We start from the raw sequence: 7,022 nt of genomic DNA, 5'->3' as shown, positions 1-7,022 counted from the left end.
ATGTGGAAGCCACCAAAGTGTCTATCAATAGACAATTGGATAAAGAAGTTTTCATATATATGTATGAAAACTGGACAGACAGACAGACACACACACACACACACACACACACACACACACACACACACAGCTTTATTGGCAATAGTCAAGATGTGGAAGCCACCAAAGTGTCTATCAATAGACAATTGGATAAAGAAGTTTTCATATATATGTATGAAAACTGGACAGACAGACACACACACACACACACACACACACACACACACACACACACTGGAATATTACTCAGCCATAAAAAAGAACGAAATCATATGACAACATGAATGGACCTAGAGGGCATTATGCTAAGTGAGATGTAGCAGACAGAGAAAGACAATTACCTTACGATATCACTTATATGTAGAATCTACAAAACAAAACAAATGAACAAACACAACAAAACAGAAATGGACTCATAGATGTCAAGAATACACTGGTGGCTGCCAGATGGGAGGGTGTGGAGGGATGAGTGCAATAGTTGAGAAAGACTGAAAAGTTCCAAATTCCAGTTATAAAACAAATGTCCTGGGGTGTGGTTTACAGCATAGGGAATAGAGTCCATAATACTGTGATAACATTGTATGGTGACAAATTGTAACTAGACTTATCTTGGTGATCATTTTGTAGAGTATAAAAATATCAAGTCACTATGTTGTGTTCCAGAAAACTAATATATAATATTGCCTGTCAAGTACACACCAATTTTTAAAAAGAAGAAAAAACACTATCTTAAAAAAAGGAGGGGGAACTTCCCTGGTGGCGCAGTGGATAAGACTCTGCACTCCCAATGCAGGGGGCTGGGGTTTGATCCCTAGTCAGGGAACTAGAACCCACATGCATACCACAACTACGAGTTCACATGCCACAACTAAGAAGCCCACATGCTGCAACTAAGTAGCCCACATGCTACAACTAAGGAGCCCACGTGCTGCAACTAAGGAGCCCACCTGCTGCAACTAAGACCCGATGCAACCAAATATATAAGTAAATATCTTTTTTTAAAAAAGAGGGACTTCCCTGGTGATCCAGTGGTTAAGACTCTGTGCTCCCAATACAGGGGGCCTGGGTTCAATCCCTGGTCAGTGAACTAGAGCCCATGTGCAGTAACTAAAAGATCCCGCGTGCTGCAACGAACACCCGGTGCAGCCAAATAAATGAATAAATTTTTTTTTTAAGTGTTGGGGAATTCCCTGGTGGTCCAGTGGTTAGGACTCTGTGCTTTCACTGCTGAGGGCACAGGTTCAATCCCTGGTCAGGGAATTAATATCCGGCAAGCTGCACGCTGCAGCCAAAAAACAATTTTTTTTAATTAAAAATGTGTAAAAAAGAGTGTGGTGAGATAAAGAGCAGGTGTCAGATGAAACTTTGAAAGGATACTGATTGAAAAGCCAAGTATCTACTGAAGTTTGACTCTCAAGTGGCCCAGACAAATTGAGGACTTGGAAAGGTGGAGTCATGTGATGCTACTGGAATGTTCATTTGTTTCTTTGTTTAAATGGGGTTTATTATTTTTTTAAAGAAGTTTTGAATTCACAGCAAAATTGGGCAGAGTACAGAGAGGTGCTCCGTGCCCGCTGCTCTGCTGTTACTGCTCTCTCCATCCACCCCCTCCCCCCCCACTCACACAGGTGCTTAGAGTTTCCCTCTCCCCAACTATCCTATCAACATTCTGTGTGTTGGTCACTATCGCTGAATCTACATGGACACATCATGGTCATCAGAGTCCAGAGTTTACATTAGGGTTCACTCCTGGTGTTGTACATTCTATGGGTTTTGACAAATGTATCTCGCCATGAATGTATCACAGTGAATAGTTTCACTGCCTTCAAAGTCCTCTGTGCTTGAGCTATTTATCATACCCCACCACAAACCCCTAGCAACCCACCCTTTCTGTGGTTTGCCTTTTCCCAAATGTCATAGGTAGTTGGTACCCTACGATATGGCACCTTTCCAGATTGGCTTCTTTCAGTGAGTGACATGCAGTTAAGGTTCCCCACCTGTCACCCCGTGGCTCCCTCTCTCTCTCATTTTTCTTTTCAGTGCCGAAGAACATTCTGCTGCATGGATGGAGCCCCGTCTATCTGTCCATTCACCTCCCGAAGGACATCTTGGTTGCTTCCAAGTTCTGGCAGTTATGAATAAAGCTGCCATAAACGTCCAGAAGCAAGTTTCTGTGTAGATGGAAGCATTCGACTCATTTAGGTCCATCAGTACCAAGGAGTTTGAGGGCTGGATTGTATAGTAAGAATGTGTTTCATTTTGAAAGACACAGCCCATGTCCACAGAGTTTCTGAAGATGGTCACTGAGAGCATGTCAGCATGCTGAGGAATCAAGGCAAGGAAGGAGGTAGAATTCAAAGATGCCGGCAGGGAAGATGTGGCCGAGACAGAACCAGACCTCCACCCTCTTAGAGTTGACGGCTGGTCCTGAGAATTAAATGGACGTGAAACAGACTCACAGGACGGAACCATACACATTTATTTCCCACAAGTTTTACCTGACCAGGGCGCCCTCCTAAGGAAATGAAGAAAGACCCAGAGAAGTGGCAGAAATTCTTCTCTGTTGGGTTGAACAAAGAGAGGCGATTGTGGAAAAGGACCTACACCATGTGGGGAGGCTAAGGAGGTTGAAAATTAGGTTGAACAAGGTCTGTTCGTACAGAATTCTCTCTCTCTCCACTGTCTGCCCTTGACGATCGCAATGTCACTCTCGTTCCAGCAGCAGGAAGGCGTCTTCCTGGCGGTGGGGCGGGGGGGACATGTTATCTGCTGCTTCCAGGAAGGAAGAGGAGAAAGCTCAGAACGCCCTTCTGTACCTGCTGCCTTGGTGGCAGGGCGGGGGGGAGTTGTTTTTGCTTTGTTTTTTGAAGTGTCCGTAGCTCAAGACAATATTCTGGTTTCCTTTACATCTAAGTCCTTTACCTGGGGTCTGGCTTCTGACAAGAGGAGGGACACATGTTTCTGACATGACGGGCTGGGCAGGCAGAGGAGGATAAGATGGGTGCGGGCCTGTGCCTGTTCTCACGTGTTGGGAAGATGACTCTGCTCTTGCCAGGTGGGATCTAACTCCTCCATGAACGATCAGCAAGATATCAGCTGCAAAGAGGAAGAGTAAAGGTCAGAAAAATATGGGGAAGATCGCTGATAGATGCTGTGGTCTCCTGAGCAATGATTTTATCGGAGGCACATGCACATCTCTGGTCTCTGAACCACCATGTTTAAGGCTGATTTGGTGTGTAGGTCATTTTCAATGTACGGTGGTACCATCAGGCCACTTCGAGGTACTGTCTCCGGCTCACCTGAGTGGTGCCATCGTGCCCACATAAGACGGGGCTCACCCGGGGTTGGCATGGTGCCAGGGAAAGGGAGACAACGGTATGTCATTGAGCTTAAGGTATTTCTAAGAGAGTGGCTCTCTGGAGAGGTTGAGGTAGAAGGAGGCCAGCTGGATGTCTGTCTGCTTGTTTGTTGGATATTGCGGGGGAGGGGGGTGTGCTGTTTATGTTCTGGATGAGGCGAAAGAACTCTTCAGATAGAGGTGCTTGTATAAGGGGTCTGGCAGGATGGGAGGGTGGGGCTCGGTCCCTGTGCCAAGATACCTAGAGAATCTATAGTGGCTCAGACTCAGGCCTTTTCTCATAAACAGGCAGGGAGAGGAGTTGGCTTTGTCATCACAAAGCTAACTCGCACCACAGTAGTCACAGCAGAAGGTTCCCAGAATGAATTGATTTGCAGGAGCCAACACACACACAAACTGGAAAAGCATTCCTCATAACCAAGGCCGGAGAATACCTGTGGGCCAAAAACCTCTTGAAAATCAGTGTTCTAAAAAGAGAGCAAACACATGCAATTCCAGTGAGAGGCCGTGCTTATGGCCAGTGTATGTGAGAGATGCTCAGCCTCTCAGATGAGGACACATGCAAACATAAACACTATGGAGACAGTTTTGGTCACCATCACACTGGCAGGTTTCTAGTCTGGTGACCACCAGCCCAGGGGACAGAGTGAGGAGGAAGAGGCCCCAGCAGATCCCCTAGAGGGAAGAGTGACCCGACACCCCTCTCTGGGCGAACAGTGTGCAGGACCCATCAAAGTCCCACAGGTGTGACCCTTTACTAGCAGTGCTGATTCTTAGAGTCGATCCCACTACAACCCCTGCACCATTTTTCAAAGATGTCGTTTCAAGGATACTCATCACAGCACTGGCTGAAGCAGAAGGTGATTGGAAACAACGCTAATGTTCATGGAGAGCGGGTGGGATCCATCGGTCCTGGTCCACATGGATGAATGGATGCTGTGCAGCTGGGAGAGTGGTTGCAGGGTCTCTACCTGATGACAGGGGAGACTTCAGGGTTTATATGTGGGATGCATGTAAACCAACCGTCTGCACCCAGGATCCCATCTGTAAGACTGCATATATGTGAAATCAAATAGATGTAAATGAATCTGCTTGTGTGTGAGAGAGAGAGAGAGAGACAGAGCTAGAGACAGAAGGAGAGAGACAGAGCCTGAGAGAGATGCACCAAGCCATTCATGACAGTCACCTCTGGGCGTGGGATTTGCAAAGCTCTTCTCTTCTCCCTTAGGTGATATTTCAATTTTTATAATGTGTGTCTTACTTTAATAATTCTACAAAGACTAAAATCACATGTCAAGTGTGATCCATTTGTATTCATCTATGGAGTAACTAAAGTACATTATTTCTTTTTTATTTTTAAAAGATTTATTACAAAGACAATAAATACCTATGACAATAATGAATTCTAAAGGAATTAAGAAATAAGTAAATAACAAAGGCTTTTGGTGACTCAGTTCCAGACCAGCTAGGTGGCAGTACATGGCAGGGTTGGGGCAAATTTCTCCAGGAGGTTGTGTATGTTCTGAATCAGCATCCAGTAGAAGTGAGGAAAAAGGTGGATAAGACTTGTACACTGATCTGATGACATTGAAAAAACGCAAAAAGACTTGTACACTGAAAACAGCAATAGCTTGTTAAAGAAATTAAGAAAAAATTCTAAATTTCTGGAAAATAACCCCATAGTCATGGGTCAGAAGGCTTAATTCTGTTAAGGTGGAACTACTCCATGAACAGATCTAAAGAGTCAAAAAACCGCTACCTAAATCCCAGGTTGCGTTTTGCAGAAATTGACAACCAATCTAAACTTCAAGTGAAAAACGCAAGGGGCTCAAAATAGATCAAGGAATCTTGAAAAAGAAGAAAAAGTTGGAGGTATGGAGAGTCAGGTGGAACCCCACGATTGGTATAAAGACAACTGACCCTGAATATACTTGAGATTCAACAGATACAGAAAAAAAAAAGCCTTCTGGGAGTTCCCCTTATCTGAATAAAAGCAGAAACTTTTGAGAAATGACCACGGCCATAAATTCCTTCTTCAGGGTGGCTTCTTTCCCAGGAGAGAGACCAAAATAAACCTACCATAAATCCCTCCCGTGAGGTGTTTTATGACCCTGAAGAAGACGCAGAGAACACTCACCATCGACAGACAAACGCGACCACAAACTTTCTTATAACCCGTTGTTTTCCAAAGAACTCGTTAGTCTCTCCTGAAGAAACCCATCTGTTCTTCCCATAGAAGCCAATTCTCCCCTCTCCCTTTCTGCTATTAAGTTAGGTTTATAAGCTTTTAACTTTCACCATTTAACATGTCAGTTACTTTTTTGGTTGGCTCTTGGCTGTACAAATAACCCTTTCCTCTTGTTCATCTACTCTTTATTTCTTTGGGCTGTCTTTGGGAGTGACTCTGGATCATGGGGGCTGCTCTTTTTTCACCCTCTTTAGTGACACCTTGTCCATGGTTAAGCTATGAAAAGGCTTATTGGGGACTTCCCTGGTGGTCCAGTGGGTAAGGCTCTGTGCTCCCAATACAGGGGGCCTGGGTTTGATCCCTGGTTGGGGAACTAGATCCTGCGTGCCGCAACTAAGAGTCCGCGTGCCGAAACTAAGACCTGGAGCAGCCAAAATTAATTAATTAATTAATTTTTTAAAAGGCTTATTGGGGCTTCCCTGGTGGAGCAGTGGTTGAGAGTCCGCCTGCTAATGCAGGGGACATGGGTTCGTGCCCCAGTCCGGGAAGATCCCACATGCCGTGGAGAGGCTGGGCCCGTGAGCCATGGCCATTGAGCCTGCGCGTCCGGAGCCTGTGCTCCGCAACGGGAGAGGCCCGCGTACCACCAAAAAAAAAAAAAAAAAAAAGGCTTATTGGTTTTCACTCACATTTGGAATAGGTATACCCTTGGAGACCCCCTGCAAGGAAGAAACAGGTTCAATACTGCCAGGATAATTTACCGGTTATCCTGGCCAAACACCTGATAAAACAATATTTGCAAGGATTTTTTTTTTTTTAGGTTTTCACCTTAAAACAAAGATCCTATTGAAACCTCTCAGATGATCAAATTAAAAGAAAGACAAAGGAGTATCATGGAGAGCCTAAGAACACTTCCTTAACAAAACAAAGAACAGAAATCAGATTTAGAGCAAAAGTTAAAGAGAATTCCCTGGCTGTCCAGTGGTTAAGACTTGGTGCTTTCACTGCCGTGGGCCTGGATTCAATCTCTGGTTGGGGAACTAAGATCCTGCAAGCCACGTGGTGTGGCAAAAAAAAACAAAACAAAACAAAACTTAAAATCCTTGTACACCATCAATCATCCCACTCATATATACACTGTGCTCATGCCATCCTCCAGATGGGCAGGTCAACCTCTTGAAGTTATCATTGAGTAGGATATGCAATTCTTCAAAGAATTAAAAACAACGATCTGGGACTTCCCTGGTGGCACAGTGGTTAAGAATCTGCCTGCCAATGCAGGGGACATGGGTTCGAGCCCTGGTCCGGGAAGATCCCACATGCCGCGGAGCAGCAAAGCCCGTGCGCGGAGCAGCGAAGCCTGCGCTCTAGAGCCGACGAGCCACAACTACTAGAGCCCACGTGCCTAGAGCCTGTGCTCCATAACAAGAGAAGCCA

General features: G+C 45.2%; 1 non-coding gene across 1 annotated transcript; it reads left to right on the top strand.

Annotated features, from left to right (window-relative positions):
* Positions 1 to 1,226: 1,226 nt before the first annotated feature.
* On the top strand, positions 1,227 to 1,299 carry TRNAE-UUC (transfer RNA glutamic acid (anticodon UUC)). Its single transcript has one exon. It is a non-coding gene; the product is annotated as a tRNA-Glu (tRNA).
* The last annotated feature ends 5,723 nt before the right edge of the window (positions 1,300 to 7,022 follow it).

The sequence above is a fragment of the Lipotes vexillifer genome, unplaced genomic scaffold, assembly GCF_000442215.2.
Source record: "Lipotes vexillifer unplaced genomic scaffold, Lipotes_vexillifer_v1.1 scaffold3212, whole genome shotgun sequence".
NCBI lineage: Eukaryota > Metazoa > Chordata > Mammalia > Artiodactyla > Lipotidae > Lipotes > Lipotes vexillifer.
Note: the sequence above shows the minus strand (reverse complement) of the source record. Positions and strands in the feature narration are given on the sequence as shown.